The sequence below is a fragment of the Arachis ipaensis genome, chromosome B1 (genome assembly GCF_059453495.1).
Source record: "Arachis ipaensis isolate K30076 ecotype BB chromosome B1, ASM5945349v1, whole genome shotgun sequence".
NCBI classification, from domain to species: Eukaryota; Viridiplantae; Streptophyta; class Magnoliopsida; order Fabales; family Fabaceae; genus Arachis; species Arachis ipaensis.
Genome location: NC_142436.1, coordinates 68,722,960 through 68,741,876, shown reverse-complemented (window position 1 = coordinate 68,741,876; position 18,917 = coordinate 68,722,960). Strand labels below are relative to the sequence as shown.

Sequence of the window (18,917 nt, the reverse complement as noted above, 5' to 3'; positions counted from 1 at the left end):
ACAACCTTGCACCAAATTAGGCATGTAAAATGCCCTTGCACACAACTCTGGGCGTTCAGCGCCAGGTTGGTGCCCATTTTGGGCGTTCAACAACCATTTGTTGCCCATTTCTGGCGTTGAATGCCAGAACCATGCTTGTTCTGGGCGTTCAGCGCCAGCTCTTCTCCAGGGTGCATTTCTGGCGTTCAGCGCCAGAACCATGCTCTGTTCTGGCGTTGAACGCCCAAAACATGCTTCTTACTGGCGTTTAAACGCCAGTAAGGTCTTCCTCCAGGGTGTGATTTTTCTTCTGCTGTTTTTGATTCCGTTTTCAATTTATATATTTATTTTGTGGCTCCTCATGATCATGAACCTATAAAGACATATAACTAAGAAAAAATATAGTTAGATAAGTAAAAATTGGATTGCCTTCCAACAAGCGCTTCTTTAATGTCAATAGCTTGATAGTGGGCTCTCATGGAGCCTTACAGATGTTCAGAGCATTGTTGAGACTCTCCAACACCAAACTTAGAGTTTGGATATGGGAGTTCAACACCAAACTTAGAGTTTGGTTGTGGCCTCCCAACACCAAATTTAGAGTTTGACTGTGGGGACTTTGTTTGACTCTGCTTTGAGAGAAGCTTTTTATGCTTCCTCTCCATGGATGCAGAGAGAGATCCTTGAGTTGTAAACACAAGGTTGTCCTTATTTAATTGAAGGATCAATTCTCCTCTGTCCACATCAATCACAGCTCTTGCTGTGGCTAGGAAAGGTCTTCCTAGGATTATGGATTTATCCTCTTCCTTTCCAGTATCCAGGACTATGAAATCAGCAGGGATGTAAAGGCCTTCAACCTTTACTAACACGTCCTCTACTTGTCCATAAGCCTATTTTCTTGAATTGTCTGCCATCTCTAATGAGATTTTAGCAGCTTGCACCCCATAGATTCCCAGTTTCTCTATTACAGAGAGGGGAATGAGGTTTATTCCTGAACCAAGATCACACAGAGCCTTAAAGATCATGGTGCCTATGGTACAAGGTATTATGAACTTTCCAGGATACTGTCTCTTCTGAGGCAATGTCAGTTGATCCAGATCACTTAGTTCATTGGTGAACAAGGGAGGTTTATCTTCCCAAGTTTCAATACCAAATAATTTGGCATTCAGCTTCATGATTGCACCAAGAAACTTGGCATTTTGCTCTTCAGTAACATCCTCATTCTCTTCAGAAGAGGAATACTCATTAGAGCTCATGAATTGCATAAGGAGGTTCAATGGAATCTCTATGGTCTCTAGATGAGCCTCAGAGTCCTTTGGTTCCTCAGAGGGAAGCTCCTTATTGATCACTGGACGTCCCAGGAGGTCTTCCCCCTTGGGATTCACGTCTTCCTCTCCCTCTTTGGGTTCGGCCATTTTGGTTATGTCAATGGCCTTACACTCTCCTTTTGGATTCTCTTCTGTATTGCTTGGGAGAGTACTAGGAAGGATTTCAGTGATCCTTTTACTCAGCTGGCCCACTTGTGCTTCCAAATTTCTAATGGAAGACCTTGTTTCATTCATGAAACTTACAGTGGCCTTAGATAGATCAGAGACTAAGTTTGCTAAATTAGAAGTATTTTGTTCAGAGTTCTCTGTCTGTTGCTGAGTGGATGATGGAAAAGGTTTATTATTGTTAAACCTGTTTCTTCCACCATTATTAAAGCCTTGTTGAGGCCTTTGATCCTTCCATGAGAGATTTAGATGATTTCTCCATGATGGATTATAGGTGTTTCCATAAGGTTCACCTAAGTAATTCACCTCCGCTATTGCAGGGTTTTCAGGATCATAAGCTTCTTCTTCATAAGAAGCCTCTTGAGTACTGTTGGATGCAGCTTGCACTCCATTCAGACTCTGAGAAATCATATTGACTTGCTGAGTCAATATTTTGTTCTGAGCCAATATGGCATTCAGAGTATCAACTTCAAGAACTCCCTTCTTCATAGGCGTCCCATTATTCACAGGATTCCTTTTAGAAGTGTACATGAACTGGTTATTTGCAACCATGTCAATGAGTTCTTGAGCTTCTGCAGGCGTTTTCTTTAGGTGAATGGATCCACCTGCAGAAGTATCCAATGACATCTTTGATAGCTCAGATAAACCATCATAGAATATATCCAGGATGGTCCATTCTGAAAGCATGTCAGAAGGACACTTTTTGGTCAACTGTTTGTATCTTTCCCAAGCTTCATAGAGGGATTCACCTTCTTTCTGTCTGAAGGTTTGAACATCCACTCTAAGCTTGCTCAGCTTTTGAGGAGGAAAGAACTTGGCTAAGAAAGCCGTGACCAGCTTATCCCAAGAGTTCAGGCTGTCTTTGGGTTGAGAGTCCAACCACACTCTAGCTCTGTCTCTTACAGTAAAAGGGAAAAGCATGAGCCTGTAGACTTCAGGATCTACTCCATTAGTCTTAACAGTATCACATATCTGCAAGAATTCAGTTAAGAACTGAAAAGGATCTTCAGATGGAAGTCCATGAAACTTGCATTTCTGCTGCATCAGAAAAACTAATTGAGGTTTCAGCTCAAAGTTGTTTGCTCTAATGGCAGGAATGGAGATGCTTCTTCCATGTAAATTGGAATTAGGTGCAGTAAAGTCACCAAGCATTCTCCTTGCATTATTGTTGTTGGGTTCGGCTGCCATCTCCTTTACTTGTTCGAAATTTTCAATAAGGTTGTCTCTGGATTGTTGTAATTTAGCTTCTCTTAGTTTCCTCTTCAGAGTCCTTTCAGGTTCTGGATCAGCTTCAACAAGAATGCCTTTTTCTTTGTCCCTGCTCATAAGAAAGAGAAGAGAAAAAGAAAAGAAGAGAAATCCTCTATGTCACAGTAAAGAGGTTCCTTATTGTTAGTAGAAGAAGAGAAGAAGAAGAAAAAAATTCGAACACAGATAGAAGAGGGGGGTTCGAATTTGGTGAGTGATGTGAGGAAGAGATGTTAGTAGATGAATAAATAAATAGAATAAGATGAGAGAGGGAGAGGATTTTCGAAAATAATTTTTGAAAAAAAGTTAGTAATTTTCGAAAATAGTTTTTGAAAAATGTTAGTAATTTTCGAAAATTAAGATTTTAAAAAATTGAAATAATTAGTTAATTAAAAAGAAATTTTGAAAAAGAGGGAAGATATTTTTGAAAATTAGAGAGAGAGAGTTAGTTAGGTGGTTTTGAAAAAGATAAGAAACAAACAAAAAGTTAGTTAGTTAGTTGAAACAAATTTTGAAAAGATAAGAAGTTAGGAAGTTAGAAAACATATTTTGAAATCAAATTTTTTAAAAAGATAAGATGAGAAGATATTTTTGAAAAGATATGATAAAAATTAGTTTTTTTGAAAAAAATATTTGATTTTTAAAATTACAATTAATGACTTGATTCACAAGAAATCACAAGATATGATTCTATAACTTAAAGTTTGAATCTTTCTTAACAAATAAATAACAAACTTGAAATTTTTGAATCAAAACATTAAGTGTTATTGTTATTTTCGAAAATTTGATATAAAAATAAGAAAAATATTTTTGAAAAATATTTTTATAATTTTCAAAAATAACTAAGAAAAATGAAAAAGATTTTGAAAAAGATAAGATTTTTAAATTGAAAATTTGATTTGACTCATAAAAACAACTAGATTTTAAAAATTTTTGAAAAATTCAAATCTAATTTTCGAAATTTTGAGAGAGAAAAAGGAAAAGATATTTTTTTGATTTTTGAATTTTTAATGAAGAGAGAGAAAAACAAGAAAAATGATGCAATGCATGAAAGTTATGGATCAAAACAATGAATGCATGCAAGAATGCTATGAATGTCAAGATGAACACCAAGAACACTATGAAGATCATGATGAACATCAAGAACACATTTTTGAAAAATTTTTAATGCAAAGAAAACATGCAAGACACCAAACTTAGAATTCTTTAATGCTTAGACACTAAGAATCCAAGAATGCATATGAAAAAAAAGAAAAGACACAAAACATGCAAATGCAAAGATCAAACAAGAAGACTTACCAAGAACAACTTGAAGATCATGAAGAACACTATGAATGCATGATTTTTTCGAAAAATGCAAGATGCACATGCAATTGACACCAAACTTATAACATGACTCAAGACTCAAACAAGAACACAAAAAATATTTTTGATTTTTATGATTTTCTAATTTTTTTGTATTTTTTCGAAAATTATTTGAAAAACAAAAATAAGGATTTCAAAATCTTTAATATGAATTCCAGGAATCTTGTGCTCTTTAGTCTAAAGCTCCAATCAAAGGGTCAGACATGGCTTAATAGCCATTCAAGCTTTAGAATGGATTTACATCCATTGAGGTGATTAGTTGAAGACCAATCCCAAAGGAGTTTGGGTATGGCTTTTCAGCCAGATAGGATTCAACATGTTACCATGAAACTCTAGAATTCATTCTTGAAAGTTTTGAAGCCATAGAATAATTTATTTTTGAAAATATTTTTATTAAAATTTTTTTTTTCGAAAACAAAGGAAAAAATTTTGAAAGATTTTTGAAAAATTTTTGAAGAGAAAACAAAAAGAAAATTACCTAATCTGAGCAACAAGATGAACCGTCAGTTGGCCAAACTCGAATAATCCCCAGCAACGGCGCCAAAAACTTAGTGCGCATAAATTGTGATTACACTTTGATTATGTAAAATTCATTGCTCTTTCTTTTCCTTGCAATGGCGCCAAAAACATGATGCCAATACCATGGTTCACAACTTCGCACAACTAACCAGCAAGTGCACTGGGTCGTCCAAGTAATACCTTAGGTGAGTAAGGGTCGAATCCCACGGAGATTGTTGGTATGAAACAAGCTATGGTAACCTTGTAAATCTCAGTCAGGCAGATATAAAATAGTAATGGGGTTTTCGAATTTTAATAAGAAGGATAGAAATACTTATGTAGATCATTGGTGAGAGTTTCAGATAAGCGTATGGAGATGCTTTCATTCCTCTGAACCTCTGCTTTCCTGCTGTCTTCATCCAATCAATCTTACTCCTTTCTATGGCTGGCTTTATGTAAGGATGTCACCGGTGCCAATGGCTATTTTCGATCTCTCTCGGGAAAATGATCCAAATGCTCTGTCACAGCACGGCTAATCGTCTGGAGGCATCACCTTTGTCGTTGGTTGCATCCTATTCCTCCCTGTGAAAATGGTCCGATGCGCTGTCACTGCATGGCTAATCATCTGGAGGTTCTCGATCATACTGGAATAGGATTTACTATCCTTTTGCGTCTGTCACTACGCCCAGCACTCGCGAGTTTGAAGCTCGTCACAGTCATTCAATCCCAGAATCCTACTCGGAATACCACGGACAAGGTTTAGACTTTTCGGATTCTCATGAATGCCGCCATCAATCTAGCTTATACCACGAAGATCCCAATATCTCAGACTCGGTCCCCTGTATTAGTAATCTAAGAGATACTCGTTCAATTGAAGGTAGAACGGGAGTGGTTGTCAGGCACGCGTTCATAGGGAATGATGATGATTGTCACGTTCATCACATTCAGGTTGAAGTGCGAATAAATATCTTAGAAGTGGAATAAGTTGAATTGAATAGAAAACAGTAGTACTTTGTATTAATCTTTGAGGAACAGCAGAGCTCCACACCTTAATCTATGGAGTGTAGAAACTCTACCGTTGAAAATACATAAGTGAAAGGTCCAGGCATGGCCGAGAGGCCAGCCCCCAAAACGTGATCACAGGATCAAAATACAATCCAGGATGTCTAATATAATAGTAAAAGGTCCTATTTATAATAAACTAGCTACTAGGTTTTACAGAAGTAAGTAATTGATGCATAAATCCACTTCCGTGGCCCACTTGGTGTGTGCTTGGGCTGAGCTTGAGTGTTGCACGTGTAGAGGTCCTTCTTGGAGTTGAACGCCACCTTTTGTGCCATTTTGGGCGTTGAACTCCACTTTGCAACTTGTTTCTGGCGCTGGACGCTAGAATTGGGCAGAGAGCTGGCGTTGAACGCCAGTTTGCGTCCTCTAAACTTGGGCAAAGTATAGACTATTATACATTTCTGGAAAGCCCTGGATGTCTACTTTCCAACGCAATTATAAGCGTGCCATTTTGAGTTCTGTATCTCCAGAAAATCCATTTTGAGTGCAGGGAGGTCAGAATCCAACAGCATCAGCAGTCCTTCTTCAACCTCTGAATCTGATTTTTGCTCAAGTCCCTCAATTTCTGTCAGAAAATATCTGAAATCACAGAAAAACACACAAACTCATAGTAAAGTCCAGAAATGTGAATTTAACATAAAAACTAATGAAAACATCCCTAAAAGTATCCAGATTCTACTAAAAACATACTAGAAACAAAGTCAAAAAGCGTATAAATTATCCGCTCATCAGCGACGTTGTCGCATCGCGTGCGAAAAATCCCTTTTTTTTATAATCTGAAAAATAAAGAATGCAGTGTTAATATGAATTTGATGCAAAACTCCAGGTTCAATATAATAAAATAAAATAAAATAAAACTAGAAAACAAATAAAACTAAATAAAAAAATGAAAAAGGAACGATTATACTATGGTGGGTTGTCTCCCACCTAGCAGTTTTAGTTAGAGTCCTTAAGTTGGACATTTGGTGAGCTCCCTGTTATGGTGGCTTATGCTTGTATTCATCTAGGAATCTCCACCAATGTTTGTAATTCCAGTATCCTCCGGGATCCCAAACTAGGCACAGAAAGCCTTCAAGTAAGTTAAAGCAAGTGACAAGGCCCCAAGAGTGCTGATTTATAGATTGAATTCCGGGGTCCCAGACCTTGCCTTTGCACCCATCTTCTTGTTGATCATCATTTTTCCACGTGGGTGGTGAACAGTCAGAATTCTCACTGAGACATCCAAACAGCTTCCTAGACCCATTCAGTTGAGCTTTATACCAACCTTTGCGTTTAAACTTAAAGCTTCCAACCATAATGAACCTTGCAGGACAATTCTTACCACTGACCATCTTCCTCTTACTCTTAATGCCACAAAGAGCTCTAAGTTGACCATCCGTCTCCAGTAGCCCATATTCAAGTGGGATTAGAGAGCTAAGGGGTATGAATTTTACCCACTTGAATGTTGTGAAGGACGATGGCAACTTAGGGGGAGGGGTCTCCAATAACTTTGGCAAGGTGATTCTAAGCTCCACTCCCTTGTGCTCTTTGACAACTTCCACCTCTTTGCAAACTTTTTCTTCTTCTTTAATCTCCATCTCTTGATCAACCTCTTCAAAGTCTTTAGCCATGATATGCCTTGGAGGTTGTACACCCTCCTCAACATCAATTTCAAACGTCTTTGAAGGAGGCTTGATAACTTGACCTTCCCATGGAGGTTCTGCATCTCCTAAATCTTCAACCACTTTTTCCTCTTCAATAATTACTGCTTTGTCTAGTAATTTTAATGTAAAATCGTACTCATCCTTGATGATTTTCTCTCCATGACAACTCCTTTCAACTACTCTTTCATCTTTAAGGGTCTCTCCTACCTTTACCCATAGGGCCTCCTCTAGCTCTTTATGAAGTATGGATTCGCGAAGATGATCCCTTCTCTTTTGTTCCATGTCAATAGCATCATTGGGATCATGTTGCTTTTGGATTGATGGATGTGGGTGCTCTTCCATGGATGGTGGTGATGGGATGGAGAGATCATTCTGTGATTGAAAAGGAAGTGCACTAGAGCTTGAGGGTTTTTTGTTGAAGGTATTTGGTGGTCTGATTTGGGCGACGAGAGCTTGTATAGTAGAGTTTAGATCAGCAAGTGCTTTCTCCATGGAGGTTTGGGGTGGATAGGAGGGTTCATTTGGTTCATAGGGTGGTTGGTATGGTGGATACGGGTTAGGGTCATATGGAGGTGAATGGTTATAGGTGGCTTGTGAGTATGGTGGTTCAAAGCTGTGTTGAGGAGAGGGTTTATAGGCATATGGTGGTGGTTGTTGATAGTCCATTAGAGGTGGTTGTTGCCATGAAGGTTGATCAAATCCTTGTGGCTCCTCCCATCTTTGATTGTTCCAACCTTGATGCCTGTTCTCCTTGTAATTTCCTCTTCCTGCAACATAATTGTAACCAGACTCATAGCCAAAGGGGTGAGAGTTCATAGTAGCAAATAAAAATTAAAAATAAAAAATAAAAACAAATTTAAATTAAAAGGTTATTTAAATTTTGAATTTGAAAATTAAATTTTGAAATTTTGAATTTTAAATTTTTGAATTTTGAATTTTTGAAATTTGAAAATTGAAAATTTTTAAATTTGAATTTTGAAAATTGATTTTTGAAATAAGATAAGATAAAATAAAAATTTTAAAATAAAAACCAATAACCTCTTAACTTAAGAAAAAGCAAAAATAAAAACAAATAAACAAGCAAAAATAAAATATTTACAATAACCAATAATAAGGCACACGTTTGTAATTCCCCGGCAACGGCGCCATTTTGAAGTTAGGATTTTTGCCAGTAAAGAATTTTATAAAAATAGTCGCGTTGTAGATATAGTCTCTAAACCGACAGAAATCCCTTCGTACAAACGTTTTGGTTGTCACAAGTAACAAACCCCTTTTAAAATTGATAACCGAGTATTCAAACCTTGGGTCGTCTTCTCAAGGAATTGCAGGGAGGTGTTCTTATTATTGGTTATGAGTCTTGTAAATTGGGGGTTTTAAAAGTAAGGAAGCAGTATGTTGAATGATAAGAAAAATAAATAATAATAATAAAATAAACTCTTGGCAAGGTATTAGAAATTGGAAGTCCAAACTTAGTTATCCTTATCAATCATAATGAAAGTTGAATCTTAATTCCACTTAGTCAACCTTTACTAAAGTAAAGGAAAGTCAAGGGATTAATTAGTTTGATCTTCGAATCCTATTTATTTCCGAAGAAAAGATTGGGATTATTGAAGTTCAATTCAATTGGCAAGATAACAATTATCAATTATGCTGTTGAATTGGATAACTCCTGAGTTACTGATTTCTTAACCAAAACCAAGAATGTAAAAAGCTAAATATAAATCGCAAATTTGAAAATACCTCAATTGCATTAATAAAGAAAATCATAACATGAAAGCTATAAGCCAATTATTCAAAAGATAAATATCAATTAAAGTACTAAGGTGAATAAAAATGGAAACGAAATTAAACAGAAAAGAACATTAAACCTGGGATCGAGAGTCACTCCTAAAACTAAGAGAAGTCCTAAATCCTAATCCTAAGAGAGAGAGGAGAGAATCTCTCTCTCTAAAACTACATCTAAAACATGAAAAGTGAATTATGAGAGCCTCCCGATGAATGGATGCATTCCCCCACTTTATAGCCTCTAATCTGTGTTTTCTGGGCCGCAAACTGGGTCAGAAACAGCCCAGAATTCGCTGGTTGCGAATTCAAACACGCTGATTTTGGTCACTGCGACGCGGCCGCATGGGTCACGCGGTCGCGTCACCTAGTGTCAGGGAAACTATGACATGTTATATATGAAATCGAAGCCCCAGACGTTCGCTTTCCAACGCAACGAAAACTGCATCGTTTGGACCTCTGTAGCTAAAGTTATAGTCGTTTGAGTGCGAAGAGGTCAGGCTGGACAGCTTAGCAGTTTCTCCAACTTCTTGTCTTCCTTCCACTTTTGCATGCTTCCTTTCCATCCTCTAAGTCATTCCTGCCCTGTAATCTCTAAAATCACTTAACACACATATCAAGGCATCTAATGGTAATAAGAGAGGATTAATAATAAGCAAATATAGGATCAAAGAAGCATGTTTTCAATCAAAGCACATAATTAGGAAGGAAAATGTAAAACCATACAAATAGTATGAATAAGTGGGTAAAGAGTTGATAAAATCCACTCAATTAAGCACAAGATAAACCATAAAATAGTGGTTTATCATATGCCTTGGAGGTTGTACACCCTCCTCAACATCAATTTCAAACATCTTTGAAGGAGGCTTTATAACTTGACTTTCCCATGGGGGTTCAGCATCTCCTAAGTCTTCAACCACTTCTTCCACTTTAACGATTACGGCTTCCTCCTATTGTTCCAAAACAAAGTCATGCTCCTTACTGTCCACCGGAGCTTCTAGTGTCTCCTTCATGCTGCGTTCTTCATTAGATTCTCCACATGAAGCCATGGGGGTTCCTTGAGTGTCTGAACGTCGGGAAGGTAATCGATTTATCGCTTGATTCAATTGGTGAAGTGTGGCATGAAATTTTTCAAATGTTTCCTTGAGTTGCTCCCTTGATTCTTGGGGTGATGGATATGGACATGGTGTATAGGGAGGTGGTGGTTCTTGGGAGTAATCGGATTGGAATTGGGGTGGATATGGATTAGGGTCATATGGAGGTGAACGGTGGGAAGGGGCTTGTGAGTATGGCGGTCCAAAGCTATTTTGAGGAGGTGGTTCATTGGCATATGATGGAGCTTGCTGGTAACTACTAGGGGGTCCACCATATTTATTGTCATGGCATGCATTGTAGGATGGTCGTTGTCCATGGTATCTTGGAAAGTGATGTTGCCGAAAGGGTTGATCATATCCTCGTGGCTCCTTCCATCTTGTTTTGACCTTGATGCATGTTCCTGTAATAATTTCCATTCCTTGCAACATCATTGGGACCAAACTCAAAGCGATGGAGGTGAGAACTCATAATAGCGAATAAAATTTAAAAATGAAAATAAAAACAAATTTAAATTAAAAGATTATTGAAATTTAAATTTTGAATTTGAAAACGAAATTTTGAAATTTAAATTTTAAATTTTGAAATTTGAAATTTAAATATTGAATTTTGAAATTTGATTTTTGAAATAAGATAAGATAAGATTTTGAAAAAGATATGATTTTTGAAAAAGATTTGAATTTTGAAATTTAAAACTAAGATAAGATAAGATAAAAATTTTAAAATAGAAATCTGAAATTTTTTTTATGCAAATTTCGAAAATTCAATAAAAATAAAGAGAAAAGATATTTTTGAATTAAATAAGGAAAGAGAAAAATAGTAAAATGACACCAAACTTAAAATTTTTAGATCGAAACGAAGAAAACAACTACGAACAACTTGAAGGTCAAGATGAAAACGAAGAACAAATTTTTGAAAAATTTTTAATAACTAAATAAAAACCAATAACCTCTTAATTTATGAAAAAGCAAAAATAAAAATAAAAACAAAAACAAATAAACAAGCAAAAAGTAAATATTTACAATAACCAATAATAAGGCACACGTTTGCAATTCCTCGGCAACGGCACCATTTTGAAGAACGGAAGATTGACGGTTTAGAATTCAGAATAAATTCTCGTTGCAAGTATAGTTTCTAACCGAGCAATCAACTTTTCTTACAAACGTTTTGGTTTTCACAAGTAACAAACCCCTTTAAAATTGATAACTGAAGTATTTAAACCTCGGGTCGTCTTCTCAAGGAATTGCAGGGAGGTATGTTCTTATTACCGGTTATGAGTTTTGTAAATTGGGGGTTTTGAAAGTAAGAAACAAGTAATTTAAATAACAAGTAAAATAAATAAATAACTATAAAATAAACTCTTGGCAAGGTATGAAAATTCGGAGGTCCTATCCTAGTTATTCTTATCGATGGTGATGAGAATTGAGTTTTAATCCCACTTAGTTAACCTTTGCGAAAGCAATGGGAAGTCAAGTGAACTAATTAGTTGGATCCCCAAGTCCTAGCCAACTCCTATGGAAAGACTAGAGTTAGTGGGATTCCAGTCAATTAGTAGACATAACAATTGATCACGATAAGTTTAATAACTCAAGAGCTTCCAGTTAATCAATTAAAGCTAAGAATATAAAAAGCTAAATAAGAATCATAAACTGAAATACCTCAAATTGTATTAATTAAGAAAATCAATCTAAGCATAGAGAGTTCATAAGCCAATTGGGCAACAAAAATAATTAAAGGATAGCATTAAAGTATCTGAAAGAAAAAGAGAAATATAAAGTAAAAAGGAATATTGAACCTGATGGAGAGTTGAAATAATAAATCCTTTAAGAGGAATCCTAATCCTAAATCCTAAGAGAGAGGAGAACCTCTCTCTCTAAAAACTACATCTAAACTCTGAAAAGTGAATAATTGGAAGCATGTTCATGAATGAATGGATTCCCCCACTTTATAGCCTCTAATCTGTGATTTCTGGGCCAAAAATGGGTCAGAAACAGCCCAGAAATCACCCGCAGCGATTTCTGTTACGTTCAGGTCGCGGCAAGGTGACACGGAAGCGTCGTCCACGCATTTGCGTGGATTGCGTTTTTGCCAGGTCACGCATCCGCGTGATCCACGCGTTCGCATAGCCTGGCTTCGGAGCAGCTATGGCAAATTATATATCAAATCGAAGCCCCTGACGTTAGCTTTCCAACGCAACTAGAACCGCATTATTTGGACCTTTGTAGCTCAGGTTATGACTATTTGAATGCGAAGAGGTCAGGCTAGACAGCTTAGCAATTTCTTCAACTTCTTGTATTCCTTCCACTTTTGCATGCTTCCTATCCATCCTCTAAGCCATTCTTGCCCTGTAATCTCTAAAAACACTTAACACACATATCAAGGCATCGAATGGTAATAAGAGAGGATTAATAATTAGCAAATATAAGATCAAAGAAGCATGTTTTCAATCATAGCACAAAATCAGGAAGAAAAACATAAAACATGCGAATAGTATGAATAAGTAGGTAAAGAGTTGATAAAAACCACTCAATTGAGCACAAGATAAACCATAAAATAGTGGTTTATCATTGCCTGACGTCTAGGGAGGCGCACACGCACTGTACGCGTGCGCGCCGATGGAGCAGCGTGGGTCCACTTTGGGCAACTCGTTGGGGGCGATTTCTAGCTCATTTTGGGCCCAATCCAACTCATTTCTGATGCTATTGAACCCAAGGATTAAAGGAAGAATGAAGGAAGTAGTCATAGTTTAGTTTTCATCATGTTTTAGGGTAGAATTCTAGAGAGAGAGGTTCTCTCCTCTCTCTAGATTTAAGATAGAAATTAGGGTAAAGTTAGGTTAATCACTCTCAAATTTCTCTTTCAATTCTTGTTTTGGTTTTAATTCTCATTATATTTTAGTGTTCTATTGTCTTAATCTTCTTTGTTTCTCTTGTTAATTTCTTATTTTGCTCTCTTTTGTGTTGATGAACCATTGTTGAATCTTGATTTCTTTTAATGCAATTTTATGTTTCCATGTCTCTTTCATGTTTATCTTGATTGTTATTATTGATTTCTTGATTATGTTGGTTATGGGTTTCCTTTAATTCTTGCATTTTATGATGTTTACTTTTCTTGCATACTAGGTATTTGGTAAAATATTTCCTCTAGCTTTTGAGTAGTTCTCTTTACTCTTGGCCTAGGCTAAGGGAATTGAGTGACCTTGAGTCATTGGGTCTCAATGATTTGGTGATTTCAGAACCTTTGGTGATCAATTTGATATCCATTGACACTAACCCACTACTAATCTAATTAGTGGATAGGTTGGGACTTATGGGTTGATGTGATCAGGCCTATTTGACGTACTTCAAGCCTAGGAGTAGATATTACATACTTAAGACTTTTGGAAGTAGACTTAATAGGTTGGCCTCTCATAATTGTCAATATATGGTTTATAGACAAGGATGGTGATCTCAATTACCTATGTCTAGCCAAGAGTACTTTTCATTTCTTTTATTAGTTAATTGTTCATTTACTTTCCTTGCCATCTATTTTCTTGCTAATTTCCAAATCAAACCCCCCACATCTTCATAGACAATAATTAAACACTTCATTGCAATTCATTGTGAGACGACCCGGAGTCTAAATACTTCGGTTATAAATTCATTGGGGTTTGTACTTGTGACAAAACCAAATTTAGTTTGATTTGAGGATTGACTATTGGTTTGGACTATAATAACAATGGAAATATTTTGTGGAATTCCGAATCGGTATAAATCCTTGCAATCAGCCACGCCCATACATTTTTGTGGCGTTTGCTCCAAGTGGTACGCCAGTTTTACACACCCAGCCTTGTTTTGTTGTTTCCTTCCCTTTTTGATGTCTTTTCACCTGAAATTCAGCATAAACCCATTTCAAAGCAATGTACCATAATATTCATCAAATAATGCATGAATTGCAATGATCAAATGAGATTATGCTCTTTTATGGTCCTTTTTATACAAGAAAAAATGGTATATGATGCAAGTCATCACATCTCACTATCCAATGAAACTTAGAAGTGTTGGCCTCTTTAAGAACTTAGAATCCAGATGATATTATTGACTCCCCTAGTTTAGTTCTTTTCGATTCTTGAACATAGCTTTTAGAGTCTTGGTCGGGGCCCGAAGCACTTTGTTTTCCAATATTACCACCAGATATATAAATGCTACAGACACTTAACTGGGTGAACCCTTTCGGATTGTGATTCAGCTTTGCTAGAATCCCTAGATAGAGGTCTCTAGGGTTCTTAAGCACACTCTTTTTGCTTTAGATCACGACTTTAACTGCTCAGTCTCAAGCTTTTTACTTGACACCTTCACACCACAAGCATATAGTTAGGGACACTTTTCATTTCAAGTGCTTAGGCCAAGATTTTGTTTCTTTTAGGCCCTCCTAACCATTGATTCTCAAAGCCTTGGATCCTTTTACCCTTGCCTTTTGGTTTAAAGGGTTATTGGCTTTTTGCTCTTGCCTTTTGGTTTAAAGAGCTATTGGCTTTTTTTTGTTTTTTATTTCTTTTCTGCTTGCTTTTTTTTTCAAATAAGCATATATATATATATATATATATATATATATATATATATATATATATATATATGTATTTTCTTTTATTTCTTTTTTGCTGCTTTTTCTTGCTTCAAGAATCAATTTTTGGATTTTTCAGATTACCAATAATACTTCTTCTTTTTCATCATTCTTTCAAGAGCCAACATTCTTAATTCCAATTTCAAATATGCACTGTTCATTCATGCATTCAAAGATTAAAAGCAATGCCACCACATCAAGATAATTGAACTATTCTTAAGATAAACTCGAAATTCATGCATCTTAATTTTCTTTTTCAAATAAAATTTTCTTTTAAGTAAGGTGAGAGATATATGGAACATTTTATAACTTTAAGACATAGATAGAAATGATCATGCAATAAGAACACGAGAACAGACAATAAAACATAATGGAAAATAGAAAAATAACATAAAAGAAAGGGGTGATGGAACGGGACCACCTTAGTGACGGCGGTTACTACTTCCTAAAGAGAATCCAATGGAGCGCTTGATATCTTCAATGTCACGCCCTTGTCTCTATTGTTCTTCTCTCATTGCTCTTTGATCTTCTCTAATTTCATTGAAGATGGTGGAATGCTCTTGATGCTCCATCCTTAGCTAATTCATGTTAGAGCTTAATTCTTCCACAGAAGTATGCCATTGATCCCAATAGCTTTAAGGAGGAAAATACATCCCTTGAGGCATCTCAAGGATCTCATGTTGAGGCGGTTCCACATGCTCATGTTGTAGTTCATGTGTCGGCTCTCTAGTATGCTCCATCCTTCTTTTAGTGATGGGCTTGTCCTCCTCAATTGGAGTGTCACTGATGAGCGGATAATTTATACGCTTTTTGGCATTATTTTTAGGTAGTTTTTAGTAGGATCTAACTACTTTTTAGTATATTTTTATTAGTTTTCAAGAAAAATTCACATTTCTGGACTTTACTATGAGTTTGTGTGTTTTTCTGTGATTTCAGGTATTTTCTTGCTGAAATTGAGGGACCTGAGCAAAAATATGAATCAGAGACTGAAAGGACTTCAGATGCTGTTGGATTCTGACCTCCTTGCACTCAAAATGAATTTTCTAGAGCTTCAGAAACCCAATTGGTGCGCTCTTAATTGCGTTAAAAAGTAGACATCCTGAGCTTTCCAGAAATATATAATAGTCTACACTTTGCCGAATTTTTGATGATGCAAACTGGCGTTTAAACACCAACTTCATGCCCTATTCTAGTGTTAAACGCCAGAACTGAGTTATAAGCTGGAGTTAAACGCCCAAACTGGCACCAAAGCTGGCATTTAACTCCAAGAAGAGTCTCTACACGTGAAAGCTTCAATGCTCAGCCCAAGCACACACCAAGTGGGCCCCGGAAGTGGATTTCTGCACTATCTGCACTTAGTTACTTATTTTCTGTAACCATAGCTACTAGTTTAGTATAAAAACTACTTTTATTGATTTATTTTATATACTTGATCAGTTTTATGCTATCATAGATCATTGTACACATTTGGAGGCTGGCCTCACGGCCATGCGTAGACCTTTCACTTATGTATTTTCAACGGTGGAGTTTCTACACCCCATAGACTAAGGTGTGGAGCTCTGCTGTTCCTCATGAATTAATGCAAAGTACTATTATTTTTCTATTCAACTCAAGCTTATTCTTATTCTAAGATTTTCATTCTCACACAAGAACATGATGAATGTGATGATCAAGTGACACTCATCACCATTCTCACTGATGAACGCGTGCCTGACAAACACTTCCGTTCTACATGAAAACAAGCTTGAATGCATATCTCTTAGCCTCCTGGTTCACGATCAGAGTCTTCGTGGTATAGGCTAGAATTATTGGTGGCCATTCCTGAGATCCGGAAATTCTAAACCTTGTCTGTGGTATTCCGGATAGGATCTGGGAAGGGATGACTATGACGAGCTTCAAACTCGCGAGTGTTGGGCGTAGTGACAGACGCAAAAGGATCAATGGATCCTATTCCAACATGAGTGAGAACCGACTGATGATTCCGTACAGTGACAGTGCATTTGGACCATTTTCACTGAGAAGACGAACGGTAGCCATTGACAACAGTGATCCCCCAACATACAGCTTGCCATGGAAAGGAGTATGAATGATTGAATGAAGACAGTAGGGAAGTAGAGATTCAGAAGGAGCAAAGCATCTCCATACGCTCATCTGAAATTCTCAGCAATGAATTACATAAGTATTTCTATCTTATTTTATTTATTTTTTAATTATCAAAACCTCATAACCATTTGAATCTGCCTGACTGAGATTTACAAGACGACCATAGCTTGCTTCAAGCCGACAATTTCCGTGGAATCGACCCTTGCTCACGTAAGGTTTATTACTTAGACGACCCAGTGCACTTGCTGGTTAGTTGTGTGAAGTTGTGAAAAAGAGTTGAGATTAAGATCGTGCGTACCAAGTTTCTGGCCCCGTTTCAGAGATCACAATTTCGTGCACTAAGTTTTTGGCGCCGTTGCCGGGGATTATTCGAATTTGGACAACTGACGGTTCATCTTGGTGATACCAGGGAATTTTGGCCAGTTTCACTGACATTTTCTCTACTGTTTTAGGGTAGTTTCATGCATTTTCTTAGTAAATAAGCAAGTTTTGGGTAGATATACACTTAAACCTTGATTCAAGCAAACATTGTGAACTTTGCATGATTTCATGAGAGTTTTGCAAGAATTGAATGATAAAATGGATGATGCATGATCTCATGATTAAGAACCAAGCTTTGATGCACTTTATTTGCTTGATTTTTGGACAAAAGAAGTTTAATTAACATGACCACTAACATGGAATGGGAGTAAGTTTGCAGCGTTAATGGAAAAGTGATCACCAATAACGCCTTCGAAAGCCATCACAGCCCATGTTAGTTGCCACGTCAATTACATTAACGTGGGAGCTAACGTAGAGGAAAAGGGGAGCTCCAACGTTAGTGGTAAAAGTGAATACCACTAACATTCCAAAAGGGCACAATTGGCCACGTTTAGAGTCACGTTAATTACATTAACGTGAACTCTAACGTGGGAGGAGCAAAGAATCGCCTACGTTAGTGACACTCACTTTTGTCACTAACGTTGGACTAAGCCAATATTGCCCACGTTAGTGGTACGTTAGTGGTCACGTTAAGACCACTAACGTGAAGGGTAACGTGGAGCAAGGAATGATAGGCCAACGTTAGTGACACTCACCTTTGTCACTAACGTTGGAGATGGCAATCACCACCACGTTACTGGTCACCTTAATGCAATTAACGTGAGGCACTAACGTGGGAAGAAGGGGCGTTTGAAGCGTTAGTGACAAAGGTAAGTGTCACTGACGCTCTCCAAGCTTGGGCATACCCACGTTAAGGGCCACTTTAGTTACACTAACGTGGGGAAAAGAAGCAAGGAGCAACGTTATTGGAAAAGGTGAATGCCAATAACGTTTGCGAAAGACCAAGAGCCAACGTTAGGGGTCACGTTAGTGCAACTAACGTTGAAGTTAACGTAGGTCAATTAGGTTTGGAGCGTTAGTGAAAAAGGTTATCGTCACTAACGTTTTTGAACCCAAATTTACACTTAACGTTAACGCCACTAACGTCCTAACTAACTTGCTACCATGCCTGACTCACTTTCTCTCTGCAAGAAAAGCTACGCCCACTGAAGACTGTAACTGCTTCAACTAAAGATCAAAGGCCCATATCCAAGACTTGAAGAGCCAACTAGAAGATTAGAAGAGTAGTATATAAAGGAGTAGTTTTGAACTAGATAGAGATCTTGGCATTTTGGAGAACTATACCCTGTATATTTTACTTTCTCTGCAACTTCTAGTTTTATTTTCAGACTGTACTTTTCATTTTTGCTTTCCATTTCCAGAGCTATGAACAACTAAACCCCTTTTTATTGGGTTAGGGAGCTCTGTTGTAATTTGATAGATCAATAATAGTTTTCATTGTTCTTCTTCTTTCTTTTCTCTTGATTTTACTAGAAAGCTTTCGTTCTTCATCCAATTGGTTAGCTATCTTGGAAGAGAAGCTTTCCATAATTGGATCTCCTCGGAACCTTGGAAAAGGAATGAGGAGATCATGCTAGAAATACTTTCTCATGCTGGACCAAATTGGGGTTTGGATGGATATAGTGACATAATCCTACCAACACTTTGATTTGGGAATGCATGTGGTATA

General features: G+C 37.0%; 1 non-coding gene across 1 annotated transcript; it reads left to right on the top strand.

The window, feature by feature from the left end:
* Positions 1-2,150: 2,150 nt before the first annotated feature.
* LOC148576937 (small nucleolar RNA R71) lies at positions 2,151-2,258 on the top strand. Its single transcript, XR_015903700.1, has one exon. It is a non-coding gene; the product is annotated as a small nucleolar RNA R71 (small nucleolar RNA).
* The last annotated feature ends 16,659 nt before the right edge of the window (positions 2,259-18,917 follow it).